Source organism: Saccopteryx leptura, chromosome 1, assembly GCF_036850995.1.
Source record: "Saccopteryx leptura isolate mSacLep1 chromosome 1, mSacLep1_pri_phased_curated, whole genome shotgun sequence".
In the NCBI taxonomy this organism is placed as follows: Eukaryota; Metazoa; Chordata; class Mammalia; order Chiroptera; family Emballonuridae; genus Saccopteryx; species Saccopteryx leptura.
Window position 1 is genome coordinate 331,476,784 of NC_089503.1, and position 16,843 is coordinate 331,493,626.

A 16,843-nucleotide genomic window follows, 5' to 3' on the forward strand; every position below is an offset into this window, starting at 1 on the left:
AAGCATTGAAGCAATGTGCCCCACTGAAAGCTGTGTGAGTGGCTTTGTTCTACATAGGAAAACATGGCATTATCCCATTAAACCCATTATCCAGTCATTTGCTTTTCCTTATAGACTCCTAAAAATGCCTGAATGTTCTTCCTCTCATTATTTTCCTTATCTCTGCTCCTAAATCTTACTGTTTTCAAGAGTTAACGTATTTGACAAATATTATTCTTTTCCCCTCCTTCTTTCTCATGTAGGATGAAAACTAAATCTGGTTTATTTTCAATATAAAAGTATTGGGACAATATTTCTTAGTTCCTTCTGTATTTTGGTTCTATGAATCACAGGTTTTCACTTATATTAACTTTTGCATAAAAGAAAAATAAAGTATATTGACTGCATAGACATTATCAAAATATATTTATGGTTACCTCCCTTAAGATGCACAATGGATCTGATCTATTAGAACTTTTACACTAAGATTTTTGGAATGCTCCATTCATAGCAGTTGACCTCAAAGATTATTTTATTAATCATTATCCTAAAGCACCTATCTAACATGTTTTATAATACCTTGGTTGGATCATCTGTCAAACCATAATTTATGTCATGATGAGGTTAAAGTCAAAATGAAAGAGATAAAAGCTAAGGGATTTTTTGGCTTATAATATAATGATCCTTAATAAATGTTCAAAGAAAGTCATGTACATCCAAAGGGGTAATTTTTTTTTCTAACCACAGCCATTGGATACACACACACACACACACACACACACACACACACACACACACACACAAAGTGGGATTAAATGTACTGCTTATATAACAAAGACTACGATATACTAGAAAGACATTAAGCTGTAAGTACAACAAAACGAAGCAAATCTTTAAACCAAAATGAAAACTCTTAGTCATTTCTTTGCTTTAATACCCAATTTCTTTATCTGTTTTATACTTTACAAACTTATTGAAGGCATAAAATGAAACAATGTAATTGAAAGAACTGTGAAAACTACAATCAACATGTAATGAGGAGATGGTTTTAATTCATTAATCGTGCTGACAAGTTAGGATATACAAACTAGACTGCTCTCGTATATTGGAAGAATCAGACCCATAAGATGTCATGAGGGAAATAGTAGAGAGTGCTTAGCTGCCTTGGAACAGACCAGAAAACTACACTGAGGAGGTAACATTTAGATCTGGTATTAGAGGTAAAAGTAAGAGCTCTTCAAGTAGAGAAATGAAAAAACAATATTCCAAACAGAGGAAACAATACATACATGTACAGAAAAATCACAGTAAATTCACCAAGTCTTTGGCTCAGATGGTGGAGCAGGAAGGTAGTCAGAGAGGCGTAGCTGAGGAAAAATCTGACGAGTAAAGATTTCATTGCCTAGTTGATGCAAAACTCTTGGTTTTTTCAAAGTGAAAAATGGATTTTATATTTTTGAATATACGGTATATTTTTGAAAAAATATGAAGTTAGCAATGTGCACTTATTATGGAGAGGACCTATTACGGCAAAAGAAAATAGAAATCAAGAAAAATGGCTGGCAAGTTGTTATAATTATCGAGAAAGAAAAGATTAACAATTCCTGTTACTTTTGTTATCTTTAAAAAAGATGAATTTGAGAGGTGTGGTAGAATTAATAAGATATGATAACCATTTAAAGTAGGAAGTAGGCCTGACCTGTGGTGGCACAGTGTATAAGAGCGTCAACCTGGAAACGCTGAGGTTGCCGGTTCAAAACCCTGGGCTTGCCTGGTCAAGGCACATATGGGAGTTGATGCTTCCTGCTCCTCCTCCCTTCTCTCTCTCTCTCTCTCTCTCTCTCTCTCTCTCTCTCTCTCTCTCTCCCCCCTCTCTATAATGAATAAAAATAAAATCTAAAAAAATAAAAAATAAAGTAGGAAGAAAAGGAGAGGTAGTGTGATGTTGGTTCACTAGAGATGCCTGATATATATATAATGGGTACAGTTCTCTAAGCAGGTTCTTAAAACTCTACCAGTATGAAAGGTATCCATTGCTCTAGTATGGTTCTCTGTGATGTTTGCTGATAGTTAATTTCCTATGTGACCACTCATGCTCAAAGCACATAAAATTTTAGTAATATGTAGAGCAGATGCAAGCTGATAATCCCTTCCTTTTAGTAATTTCTGAGATGAGAGATAGAAGATTTAAATATATATATCCACTGTTCCTACCCATTCTTATCATGCTTTCATTTCAACAGCAGTCACCCAGGTGGGGGCGGGGGGTCCTGCAGGAATCTTTCCTACACAGTTGCTGGAGTGGCCGTGAATCATCATGACATGCATCTCCCAAGGGCTCCCTTTTCACCCAGGTTACTCATATACTTTGCTCAAGGGTGCAAATGTTCATGGGAAAAACTTACTGAACTCATCTCTTTTCCTGTGTTTAATGCATGGCCTTAAAATGTCTGCATCTTTGCTGTCCGGACATCTCTCACTTTTAACCTCCAACAAGGCAGGAACTAAGCCTAATTAATTCCTGCTTATAACACTCAGCACCACCTTCCAAAAATATGGACATTTAATAAATGTTTTGGTGATAATGAAATAATTTATCTTTTCTAGGGTGCATCCCTTTCAACGGAACCAAGAGCAGCATATATTGTACTGATTTAGAGAGGATAAATGTTAATTCCATGACAATTAAAAATTATGGGAGGAGTAAAAACCCATCCATCTGCCTAATGACTAAACTTTAACGGTGAAGATTTGATAATTCTAGGGGAATTTGTTAATAAAAGAGCCTTTCATTTTATTGCCTTTTAAACATTCAGGGAGTCTGTCTACCCGTGCTAACTCAGTAGTGTGGGCCATTTGAAGCCGCTGCAGCGAACTACAGAAATGGACAGTATCTGTACTTTCACTTTAGAACAAAGAAAAGCATAATATTTTTCCTGTTTAAATTACTTCAAACTTTGTTTATATTATTTCCAAAATGATACTCAAATTATAGATTAAAGCCATATGCACACAGACACATACATATGTATATATGTGTGTATAATAAATCATTTGTAATATACATATCTGACTTAATGTTAGTATATATGCACATCTTCCCCCATGAAAAATAATGATTTTCCTTTCTGGTTTATTACTTGAAATTATTATTATACTTGACTTTCTGAATCTAAAAGCTGCTTACCAACTGAAATGAGTATATAGATCAATTGAAATAAGTATTTATTGATTATAAACTTAAAAATAGATTATTTTTATTGATGTAGTAGTTTGTATATGATCTTGTGTTTCTTTTTAATACCCACGCAAATTGAACCAGGCACTTTCTAGAAACTGCTGGCTGAAAATTTGGCTGATTTTTAAGGCTTTGTTTGATATTCACATAATCAGTAATGTAAGCTTGGAAGAAAGAAAATAATCTCAAAATAAAGCAAAAGAAATGTTTTCTTCTTACTAGAACACATTTTAAAAGATCTGTTCTATTTAGGGTAATACATCTTGTCAAATAACAGGAAAATTAAAAGTACAGATCTGTGGTCTGCTCTATTGAATAATTCCTTGTTCAGTTCTCAGAGCAGAGGAGCTTGCATTGGTAATTCCAATGACTTAGAAAAGGCATTACTTGCATATTTTCAAATCGAGCCTATTAAAGCACATTATTTCCAGGCCAGCCTACTAAAGCTACTTTTGTAATTGTACTATATTCATTACTAACATATAATCCAAATTCAATTTAATTTTTTTGCTGTAGCTATTGTGGTAGTGAATGCTAAGAAAAAGACAATATACTCAAGTGACTAGTGTATAGTATACATCAGAAATAGGATATTTAGAATTTTATTTATAGAATTTTAAATCATGGAGTTCATTTTTCAGATACTACTGAAATATTATTTAAGGGACACATTCTTATTTTAGAAAATGCAGTCCTCATTTTATCATAGATATTTATGTTCCAGTAAACATGCTTTCTACTTTGATTTAATTTTATCCACTGAAAAATTGCCTCCGATGTGTTTTGCATTTCCCTCACCCTTTCAGATCTGTCCTTACATGTTTCATAAACAGCAGATTTACTCTGGTGCTGTTAGCAATTTCTACCACCAGAGAAAGTTTATGTATATACATGTATCTTTTCCCCGTAAGGCTCCCTTGCAAAAGTTTAAGAGAAACTGAGTTATATTTTAGTTCATACTGAACTTTCTGTCCAGTTAAGTTACTCACTTATTTATTTTAAAAAAAATATTTTGGTGCTTGATTTTGAAATGTTTTCTGTATTCATAATTAGATTTATTATGCCTTCAGTCCAAATAACTTTGAAAATGTGTGTGTCTAGTTTTTTACTGCTAATCAATAGAAAAATGCATTCAAACAATAAAGTTTAACATTCCTATCGAGGACCTCTGTAGAATGAAGTTCTGCCACTCTGCCACCTCTGATAGTAATTTGAATTACTTAGACTTTATTTTTCCTATTAGCAAAGGTTGAATCAAAAGACTTGCAGTTGAACGCCTTCAAACTCATACTTATTTAAGAGAAACGTAGTGAATCCCTATTATATTTCTACACTGGCAGTACAAATGTTGCTATAATAAAATTAATAATAATGATCATAAGAATTTACCAAGTGTTTCTGGGTATCAGGAAAAACACATTGGGATAAGGCTTACATTGGTAAGGTTAGGATGGGTGATGCTCTAATAAACAATCATCAAATCATGGGCTGTTGTCCAGCATGGGTCAACGTGAATGCCTGACCTGAAGGAGGCTCCTTCTCAGTAAGTGTTTCCATAATGATGTCAGCAGGAGAAAGGAGATATGGAAAACCTTAACTAGGTCTTCTTAAAGCTTCCGTGTACAACTCCCTTCGGTTCACCTGTCATGAATGAGCCAAAGCAAGTCACTAGGCCATGCCTATCTCCAGGAAGAAGAAACAGAGTATGTGTGCACAGTGCTAAAAATTTGAGGGTCTTCGTTAATCCTTAAAACAGTGACTATGGTAAACTCAAAACTTTCTGCCAGCTCAGTTAAATTCTATTTCCTTACTTTGCTTTATTTACTTTAAAGTGCTTATAAATGGGTGAAATAGTATAGTTTTTTTAGAGATATGGATATGGAGGATGTGGATACATCCAAAGGAGGGAGGCAGTCTTCATCAGGGCAAGGGCTTTATCCACCTTGCTTTTCCTTCCTTTTTTCTTAACTCTGTTGCCAATACATAATTAGATTAGCACCTGACATGGCATAGGATAAGTAGGCGAATAATAAATATATGTTTGTACTATATCTATTTTACAAACAAGGAAACTGAATCTTTGAGATGTTAAGTAACTGAAGGAAGATAATATGGCTACAAAGTAGCAGAGCTGGGATTCAGAGCCCAAGGTTTAAACACTCAGCTATATAGCCACTGTGGTTGATACTTACATAAGGCTAATGGAAAAGATACATATAAAATCATGATTAACATAAAAATGCTAAAAAAGAAACATATACAAATTACTAAGGATTTACAGAGGGAGTAAAACTTATCAGGTATAGCATGTTTGGAGGTGGTGAAAAATTGTAGGAAGGAAGGTTTCATCAATTACTGTGCTTGATTTTGAGTGAAATCTTGAAGATTTGTTTGAAATTACTTCTTTTTCTTTCTACTATGAGCTATATGTGCTAGCTTCTAAGTATTCAGAAATACCCAAGACAGGAAGAGTCTTGGCCTTTCTAGTGTCCCTAATCTCATGAGATGTGCGACAGTCAGACACACACAGAGAAAATCATTCCTCAGTGAGAGGCTGGCAGTCTTATTGCAGCTTTTGGAGGGACAGGTGAGAGTTAGGAGGAGGAGTTTCCACTAGGGTCAAGTGCGCAGATGTTGAAACCACAACCTGAAGAAAGATCTTTGGGAGTTTGTGACTCTAGTGGTTGCCCCAGCACACAGCCATGAAGCAAGATAAAATAGGGCCTGGATCTCTGACATGTCCATTCTTCTCTCTTTCACTAAAGCATTCTCCAATAATATTTTCCCACATCGCTATTCAGGCAGAGCCAGGAAAAACAGCTTGTCGTAAGAGACTAATGGCAAGATTCCAGAGAGAAAATACTTAAACCATCAGTCTTCTGCACTTAGAAGGCTATAAAATTTGACTTTTCTTGAAATGGATAAAATATCACTCTTATTAATAACATACATTGATTACCTACTGAGTTCAGGGCATGTTTGCTACATTTTGGTTAAGGGACAGTAGATGGCACTGGAATGGTTGGTAGTGATACACTTAGCTATTCTCAGCCTGAAGGGAATGGTAAAGACACTAAGTTTATTGACATTCTGAGAAGGAGAGATGCCCATAGGATACAGTCGGTGCTGGGATGAGGCTAATGAAGCAGCACTTTCTAGACAGTGAGCGAAGCATTACCAAAGGGAGGAGTTATATCTTTGAAGATTATGCTTGGCCGCCTATAATAGGACACTCCAAAATAACAGTGTCTATAAAGAAAGATAGATTTTATTTATCTTACTGAAAAGTCCATAACTATGCAGTATATACAACCTGATATTTCCTGGGATTGCCTTTTTGTTCCATCGAGAATTTGGGGAGGGGATGGGGAGGATGATTGTATACTCAAAGGGATCATGGTTGAGAGTTAAATAATGGAGCTACTTATAGAGGTGTAGAGAAGGTTAAACAGAGCAAGAAAAGGAGGTATTGAATATCCCAAGGACTAGCAACGGGGGGAAGCCCACTCTGTACTTATGCTGTTTCAGGCAGTTAGAGCTATAGCCACAGGAAATGAAGCTGTGGCCTTGGAGGGTAACACAACTGCTACTAAACATCAGTTCAGCAGAGAAGAAGTACTGGAAATGAATAAATAATCAATCTTCTACTGAGTCTCCATTTCAATGCCTCTCATTGGTCAAACGCAGCAAGAAGAGACAGAGCAAGGGAGCCCAGGAGACTGGTAGGCCTCTCAGGGAACAGAACAGGAGAAGAGAGAAGAATTGAACTGAAGGAACAAATATAGAATAGTCAGAGTTTACCCCTTAACATGGTACCTCTCAGCATCTGTTCTTCCTTTTTTTTCCATACTAAGCAGCTTGAATAACAAAATCACTTGGTATACATAGTTAGGCATTTAGAGTTTACCAAGACCCAGTTATACAGGATGGGACAAAAGTAGGTTTAAAATTATGAGTATGCAAAAACACTGAGTCTATTATTGTATTAGTATTTATTAATTATTGTATTATTTTCTGTATGAACAACTCTAAACCTACTTTTGCCATACTCTGTATGCTAGGAGCTACTTCTAAATGGAGTGTAGTTTTTTCCCAAATAGGGCATCAGTTTAATCTAAAACCCAGTAACTCTGCTGTTATTCTCATGTTTGGGCTTGCCAGAGACCTCCCAAAGTATCTCCATTAGTATAATCCCTTTCAGGACCGTTGTGCCTGCTGGGTCACGTAATCGATGTCAAGAAAGCTTGCACCGCAACCTAGACCTGCTGTGCAGCCTTCTCTTGCTTTGAGTCCCACTCAAAACTGCAGCCTTGACAGCTACCTGGAAATATATCAAAACAGCAGGCCAAACTTTTTATGTATCTGCTCTAAAATCTGAAGAGGTTAATCAAACATTATACCTATTTCTTCTTGGAGGGTAGTGCAAAGTGCAGCAACTTGTCTTTCACTTTAAGAGGGTATCCCCAGACAGGCAGTTTCCTAAGGAACTTCAAGAAACTTGACAGATTTTGCAAGTTCTTTTGTGTCTTACTGAAGCAGCCATGGTGTTTGTTGCTTTCTTGTTACCTGCTTCAGTTTGCATAATGCAACAGATCAGCATGTATGGTATGGAGTGCCACAAACAATTAAGGAAGATTGCTCCAACTTGATTATGCCGTAGAGCGAAAGAATTGTCACAGAACTGAACAAAGATGGTAAATAGTGTCAATGTCCCCAGTGTGTGAAGATCCCCTGTGTCTGATTATGTTTATTAGCATGCAGTTGGACAGTGCTTTTAGGGTAATACATTACCAGGGTCAGGGACATGTATTCATTCATTTCAGTGAAGACAGCCTGTGCAGTATAGTAGATACACTTGCATGTAGTATAATCTGATTAAGGTTGTTCTAACCCACAGTCATTCTTGAAGAGCCCTCTGACTTTGCAGTAGTCAAACAGGAAAGATAAATGGGTATAAAAGAGAAATATTTATTCTGTTATCTCTTAAGTCCTTGATGGTGACACTAATGTCTGCATTATCCACCAGGAATGTGGTATTGCTTTTGACTTGGTATATTTTGTTTTACTACCTTGGGGGAGAAAACCATGAGAGGAAAGTGTATGAAATATTTCTACAGTAATAGCCCTCATTCCATAGCACAGAAAACCAATGAGAGAACTCTGCTAGTTACTAAGTGTGTGTGTGTGTGTGTGTGTGTGTGTGTGTGTGTGTGTGTGTGTGTGTGTGTATGTGTGTGTGTGTGTATTTCAAATATTTCAGGGCTGGGGTAATAGGAGAAACAATTCCAATAAATTTAGTGTAAGATTGACTCTACTGAGAGTTTATCTCTCACTGATCTCTATTAGTCTCTAATTGGAAACTGGACCACTGAACCACATGGTTCCATTCAGAGCTGGTATCTAACAACCATGTCTGGTTATTTGAGTTTTCTCAGTCAGTTTATTACAGGTTTACAGCTTCCAGAGAGGACTTGAAGGATAATTCACAGCAAAGAGTTGAGGCCCGTTTCTAGGATCTTTCCTCAAAGGGAGCTGGCTTCCCTGCCAGTCAAGTCATTCTGAATCTGTGAGATAATTTCAGTTTTAGAATTGAATAAGAGGCCATGAACCCCACAAAAGTTCTTAAAGTCTTGTTTATGCTCAGCAGATCTGAAATTTTTCTGCTTATATAAGTCAAACAGCACCATTAGGAAGCTGCCCAACTTTTATATTCTCAGTCCCCCAGGGAATAATTAGTCAGTGCTATAGACCTCTGTGGCTAATTATGGTAATTGTGCCCACTATAGCTCTAAAAGATAAGTGCCAGCACCTGACCTCTATACTCTGGGATCCTATCACTTCCCCTAGGGAACCCAAGCCCATTACAGTAGAGCCTGTGTCTTCTCTAGCCTACAGAAAGCACCCACAGCCTTTTGATGAATGCTGGTGATCCTCTCAGCAATGTACTCTTTAACGCCTTAGTGAAGAGAATTTCTTACAAACTGAAAACTGTCTTGAGTAGCAGTGAGTCCATCCTGGGGGAAGCCCTGACTTACATGTCTGTGCGATGCTTAGATCTCATTCTCATCTGGGGCACGAGCTCAGTGAGGGATGCTGAGTTTGGATACTGAAGATAATGTGTCTCCTTATAAAGAATCTGCATCAGGTAACATATAAAGTTTTGTTTTCCATGTGATAGAAGGCTGGTCCTCTTGGGCAGGAGTGAGTGGTTGGAGAGGCAGGGAGGAAAAGGGGCTGCTCCATCAGAAAGTTTTGTTCAGGCCGATTTGAGAGTTCTATTCTCAGCCTCATCTGTGTCAGTCTGATTGACCCCCACGTCACATCTCAGGGCCCTGGTTTTTCCGAAGCACCACTCTTAACTTATTAAAAGATCTGGTAAGCATGTGTAATTTAATTTTGCAATGCTGCAACTTTCATAGTCAGGCTTTATCCTGGTTTTACAGTGTCTGGGGAGCTGCTAAATATTGATTAGAGTTTCGAAATGTATCAGCCATGCAGAGTGTAGTGAAAAAATATGTGCTGTAGCTTAAGATACTTGAGTTCTGATGCTTCCTCTGTTAGAATTACTAATTGTTTAACGAGTTACTTAAGCTCTCTTGGTCACATTTGTTTTAATGTTAAAATATGAGCACTGTGTTTTGTTCATGGTAAGTTTAAGGAGTTAATGAATGGGCAGAGGTAATGTTCCCAGTGAAAGAAGTACTCACTATGATTCCTGAACTCTATCCTCCTTCATCTTTCCCTTTTCTTTCCTCTCACTCTCTTACCTGTCCCAATTTAATTTTACAACATGGTACTGCTGTGGACCCCACTTCACCTCAAAATTCAAAACCTTCTACATTCCCTGCCTTTAAGAAAATACAAAAAGCTCTGGACACACCATTGTATGTACTGATGGTAACCCCAGAGAAACATTATTGGAGGAAGTATTAATACAGCACTCTGAACAACTTAGGAAAACAAAAATTCAAATACTTAAGCAAACTTTTGTAGTATTAGGTATACAAGAAAATGAAAACAATTTAGAGATTATAAATGTTGTACATTTCTAATTCATCAACTATAGGGACACTGTTTCCCAAATATAAAATCAGAGTTGGGAACCTCTAAGAATTTTGATAATTGAGTTTCAGCTCTGTGCCCTTTGGGAGCTAATGCTAAATCTAATAGGTGGGTTATTTTTTACTTCCTGTTAATATTCCCTCATAAATCATTTGAAAAGAATTAACAGTGCCAGAGGGGAAGGAGCTTTTCTTTTTTCCTATTCTTATTTACTATACAAACAGCCATTTGTTTGATTTCGGTTTTATTCGGTGATCCCAAATTGGTTAATAAAATGCTAACAGTTGTCAACATACTATATTTCTCACTTGGAGATTATCATTTAATTCTAATAAATGCCAGCTGGATACATGTTAAAACAGCAGGAACTAATTCATATACTCGAGCTAAATAAATAAAGTTTGACTGCATATTTGTTCCACTCAGATTTGATAACCGGCACTATAGAGAGGTGCTTTGTATAAAGTACCTTGGAAATGCCTCATAACCAAGTCTTTCTGATGAAACCAACATTTCAAACAGAATTATGTGCCTAAATATCACCGGTTTATGTCCAATGTAAATGGACTCTAGACCTTTAAACTTACATTCTGAAGTTCTAGGGCAGCTCTGTTAGACCTGACAAGTCCACATAATAGAGATCCTTTCAAAGGTCTCCTCTGTGTGAAGCCTACCCACTCCCAACTCAAAAATCCTCCTTAGAAACCCTGCCGGTTGGCTCAGTGGTAGAGCATCAGCCTGGCATGCAGGAGTCCAGGGTTCGATTCCCGGCCAGGGCACACAGAAGAGGTGCCCATTTGATTCTCCACCCCCCCTCCTTCCTCTCTGTCTCTCTCTTTCCCTCCCGCAGCCAAGGCTCCATTGGAGCAAAGATGGCCCGGGCACTGGGGATGGCTCTATGGCCTCTGCCTCAGGCGCTAGAGGGGCTCTGGTTGCAGCAGAGCGACGCCCCAAATGGGCAGAGCGTCGCCCCCTGGTGGGCATGCCGGGTGGATCCTGGTCAGGTGCATGTGGGAGTCTGTGTGACTGCCTCCCCGTTTCCAACTTCAAAAAAAAAAAATCCTCCTTAGAGAAAAGAGAGTCTTAAAACTTAACAAGATAATTCCATTGCTTTAACATAAAGGTAAGTTGAGGAAAATACTTAATGTTCATTTTGAAATAGATTTCCATAGGGTTTCTACTTTAAAGCTTTTTTAGGGGGATCTAAACTTTCAGAAATTCATCTCTGAATTAGTTTGTTCCTAGTAAAAATATTTATCAGAGTTTGCTTTTGGGAAATATGACCACTGTCTTATTTGTAATAAACTCCTGTGACTCACAACCCAATATAGTCTTCCTGTCAGCTATTTACATAAAATCAGCAAAGTGTCTATGTATTTACCTCACTAGGGCCTTATTATGTAGCTTCATGTTATAATAGTCAAGAAGTATGTAACAGCTTGAGCGCGAGATCATCTGGTTTGAGCAAGGCTCACCAGCTTGAGCCCAAGGTCACTGGCTCGAGCAAGGGGTCACTCAGTCTGCTGTAGCCCCCCCTCGTCAAGGCACATATGAGAAAGCAATCAATGAGCAACTAAGATGCCACAACGAAGTATTGATGCTTCTCATCTCTCTCCCTTTCTTTCTGTCTGTCCTTATCTGTCCCTCTCTCTGTCTCTGTCACAAAAAAAAGTATAGAAAACCAAAAGTTAACTTGCTTATCTTGATGTTTTACCAAATAGCATATAAGGAATAAATTATGTAAAATAATTTTTAATATTAAAATTTGGTGTAATTTTATTAAATCAGGATTACAGCAGAGTAAAAAATGTAAGAAAATGTGAAAGTGATATGTCATGAATCTCTTATACAGAGTTGAAGGGAACAGTAAAGAAAGTGAGGACTTCCTATAAATAATTTTTTTTTTTTTTTGTATTTTTCTGAAGCTGGAAACGGGGAGAGACAGGCAGACTCCCGCATGCGCCCGACCGGGATCCACCTGGCACGCCCACCAGGGGCGACGCTCTGCCCACCAGAGGGCGATGCTCTGCCCCTGCGGGGCATCGCTCTGCCGCGACCAGAGCCACTCTAGCGCCTGGGGCAGAGGCCAAGGAGCCATCCCCAGCGCCCGGGCCATCTTTGCTCCAATGGAGCCTTGGCTGCGGGAGGGGAAAAGAGAGACAGAGAGGAAGGGGGGGTGGAGAAGCAAATGGGCGCTTCTCCTATGTGCCCTGGCCAGGAATCGAACTCAGGTCCCCCGCACGCCAGGCCAACGCTCTACCGCTGAGCCAACCGGCCAGGGCCCCTATAAATAATTTTAATAAATCCAATACGTAGAGAGAATAATTCTCTGGGTTACTGATTATTTTCTATTTATACTTGTCAAATAACTCGCTTTATATAATCCTCCTTCTTCAATATCCCTACTTTTCAGAGAGAATATATCTAAAACATTTTTAAAGATTGTTTCACAGTTAATAATTCTTTTGCCTAGACACTTTGTGTATTTGTAGGGGATAAAACAGTTTCTGTGTGTTTTTAAGGGATAAAACAGTTTCTAATGTCTGAATATAAAAACACAAAAACAACAGAGTAAGAGTACAAAACTACATAGAACTATTTTTAACATAGTAGGAAGTAGATATGAAGACTTTAAATTTGCTATATATACATGGAAAAAAGTTGTAATATTTCTTTATTGTACATATGAATTTTCTACTATTACCAGTAGTATTTGATTAAAAATTTGACTGAAGTTTTAAATTCCAAATGCCAGTGTCAGCCCTGTTATCACATTTATATACTAATATGCAGAATGACTAATCTGTACTGAGGTGACTGACCATGTCACCTGACCACGCTATGCAAATTTCCAGCTGGTGGACAATTAGCTCCAGTTCCTAATTTGTTAAATACCTTTTGTTATTTAAATATAAAATGGTTTTTAATATGGATTTGTGTACAGAATTCTTACAACCTTTTTTGACGTAATTTGAGAGGCTATTTAATATATGTCCTAACAACAAAGATGATCCTGAAATAGAGTAGAATCAGAAACCATCAAAGTTTTTAAACAGAAGAAAAATGAACACAAGCAATATAAAAGCGTACAAGAGACATAGAGAACCCTAAGAGAAAAGTTAAAAGGCTGAAATATAAAAAAATAAATGTTTACAAAAGGGTGACAGTTGACTGGCAAATATATATTGAGCTTCTGGTGTATGTGGACCCCAGTTTAATATATTCTTTACCATTTTGGATAGATACGCCCACGAGTTGGTCATTCATCAATGCATCCACAGTTAAGTGTTATTCTATAAGGTTGGGATGGATAAAACTAAAATCGTTTTTCACTTGATGTTCCAGATAATGAAAAGTTAAGAGAAAATGGTCTTATAAGATGTCTTATTTGCACAACCCACAGAAGGACTCTGGCAGAACTCAACATCACACAGTGTTTCTTCACTCACTGTGTGCTAAGAGCTGCTCTGTGCTTTAAAATGACTGTCGTTAGCTGAGTGCCTACTATGTGAAGACACAGTGTTTAGTACTTCATAGACATTAGCAATTTTAAAAGCCAGTTATAAGTATCCCTAGTTTTCAACAGATGACACCAAAATTCAGAAAATTAACACATTACTAACCTCAGGGGTAGGACAAAGAAGGAATCTTGTGGCTCAACACTTGATAATTTTTCTGCTAAATCCCAAAACCGCCCACAGAGGCATTGTAATGTTAGTAACAAAAATTCATTAAGATTTGGTGAATTTTATCACTTCTTGGCCTTTTGGCTAAGATCAAGTGAAGATTTGGTGAATATCAGTTCTTGTAATCTCACCATAATACCTGTAAGGTCGGTGGATAATGGGAAAGGTCAGACCCGCAAACTTTGGCTAGGACCGCCCACAACCAAGCATACCAAAAGAAACTTCCCAGGAACTCTTTGGAAAACAGGGACCGTCTGCCAGCCAGTAAGATTTCACCACGTCATATTAGCTCAACCACCCTAGGGACCCTTTAAATATCTCCCACGCGGGTCACCACTTGTGACTTCCCTGGCCTCCATCTTTCCTCAGGGCCAGGGAACCTTGCTGGATGGGATGCATGCTCTGTACTCAATAAAGCCTTTTACTATTCCACACTTCGTGGCTCCGGCCCCTTCCTTCCTTCTCGGCGGGGAAAAATACCTTACATTTTAGTATTGAAACCTGGGAGGAGTTTGAAGTCTGCAAGGATCTCTCCTCTTCCCGTTCCCTCTGATAAAGAACCTGAATCTCCGACCTTCCACCCACTTCGGCTCACGGTGCGGTAAGTCCCCTGCCTCCAGCCACCCTTGAGTTCTTTCCTCCAAGTCTCCCTGTCCGAAACTGTAACTACGTCAGGGAAGTCTTTCCATTCTAAGTGCGTGTGCTTCTGGAGATGTCCCAAGCATATCCACTTTACCTTATTTATCAGTGGCCAGAGCTTGAGTTTTGGGATGCCGATACTCAATTCTGACCACTCCGAGGACTGAGGGCGGCTGTAGGGGCACAGGAATCTCCCTTCCTAAAGAAGAAGAAACTGTTCTTCTTCTCCACTGTGGCCAGGCTACAGAACCCACTGAATTAGCCTCCTGAAGAGACTTTCGGTTTTAACACCTTCACCAATTTAACTATCGCCAAAAAAGCTGGGAACTGATTGGAGATCTCTTACATACATGGCTTCTAATTATTTGCATACCTGTCCTTAATTTCTGTGCCACCTGTTCCACTGCGTGGGCCTTTTTCTGGCCAGAGAAACCTCACCTAAAACCTCCACTTCTGATCTTTCCTTCTCTGCGGACTCCCAACTCTCTCCCTCCTGCCTGACCCCCGGGGGCACCCCTCTCTCAGGACTTTTCTCTGGTCCCTCTGCAGACCTCTTTTGTGCTCGGGTCTCTTCCCTCTGAGAGCCCCCTCCCCTCCCTTCGCAAAAACCTGTTTCTTATTCACCACTACCATCTCTCTTTCTTCTCCCCTGCTGGCCAGGGGCCCTTCCTTCCTCACTGTGTTCTTAAACCCCTCCTCTGTCAGGCCATTCTCAGCCTGGCATTGGCTCTTACACTGGTTTTCAGGACGTCCAACCCCAATTTTCTTGCAGGAAGTTCTGGTCCTGTCCTGCCTTTGGCTCCAGCATTTCCTGTGGGATCTGGATGCCAGGCTCCACACGAGCCCTCCTCCTCTTATTCTCAACCCCCCCAAACCCCTATCCAGGACCTGTGATCATGGCATTTAAAGTTTTTAATGGTCCCAACTATTAATAACAGGCCAAGGCTGTTTTCCAGGCCCGCATGCAGTAGAAGGTAATGCTCTAAACCCCAGCTCTTGTGGCAACCCTAAGGCCAGTAGAACAACAGAGGCAAGGCACAGGAAGTGCCTGACCCAAATCTAAGCCACAATAAAAAACCCCACCAGCAGCTTGCTTTAAGTGTGGCAAGTAGGGTCACTGGTCCTGGTAGGGCCCCTGCCCGCAGCTGCCCACTAAGCTCTGCCCTGACTGCAAGCAGCCCAGTCACTGGCAGAGCAATTGCCCCTTTGGGCAACAGGCTTTTCCTCGGCACCTCTACGTAGAAGACAAGCCACCTGAATGGAAGGCCAATCTAGCCAGGTAGGTGCATCGCTCGAACTCCTAGGACACAAAGAACCCAGGGTATGCTGCAATGAGTGGGTAAGTCCATCTCATTTCTTGTGGACATGGGGGCTACCTTCTCTGTTTTGCCATCACACTCTGGACCTCTAGTTCCCTCACGGGTCTCGGTTATGAGAATGGATGGGACCCCTTCCTTTCCCCTTTTTACGCCACTCCTGACATGCAGTTTTGCCTCAAGCTTGCCTCCATACAGGAACACTGGCAGTCAGAACCACTGGACTCCATCTATCTCCAGCTCACCAAAAGGCTGGACCCTACAAATCCCCTATTACTCCTCTTTTTTTTAAACCCTTACAGGACCGCATCCATGAAGTTTCTCAACTCACGGCCACACAGATGTTCTTCCTGACACCCCTCCAAGCCGCCGTCTTCCAATCTCCCCCTCCCCACGATGCCCCTAATCAGCAGGAAGTAGCCAAATGAATAAACGGCACCCCTTTTCTATTTAACACAAAAGGTCAGAATGTAAGGTCAGTGGATAATGGGAAAGGTCAGACTCATGAACTTTGGCTAGGACCAAACCCTGGAACTTCTGCAACCAAGCACACCAAAAGAAACTTCCCAGGAACTCTTTGGAAAACAGGGACCGTCTGCCAACCAGTGAGATTTCAGCACGTCATATTAGCTCGACCACCCTAGGGACCCTTTAAATATCTCCCATGCGGGTCACCACTTGCGACTTCCCTGGCCTCCATCTTTCCTCAGGGCCAGGGAACCTCACCGGGTGGGATGCGTGCTCTGTACTCAATAAAGCCTTTTACTATTCCACACTTCATGGCTCCGACCCCTTCCTTTCTTCTTGGCAGGGAAAAATACCTTACAATACCCAATAAACTCATCCAGACTTTGAGGTGACCGAGTACATTCCAATACAGTGAAATGCTCTTTTTTTTTTTCTTTTTTAACACTAATCATCAT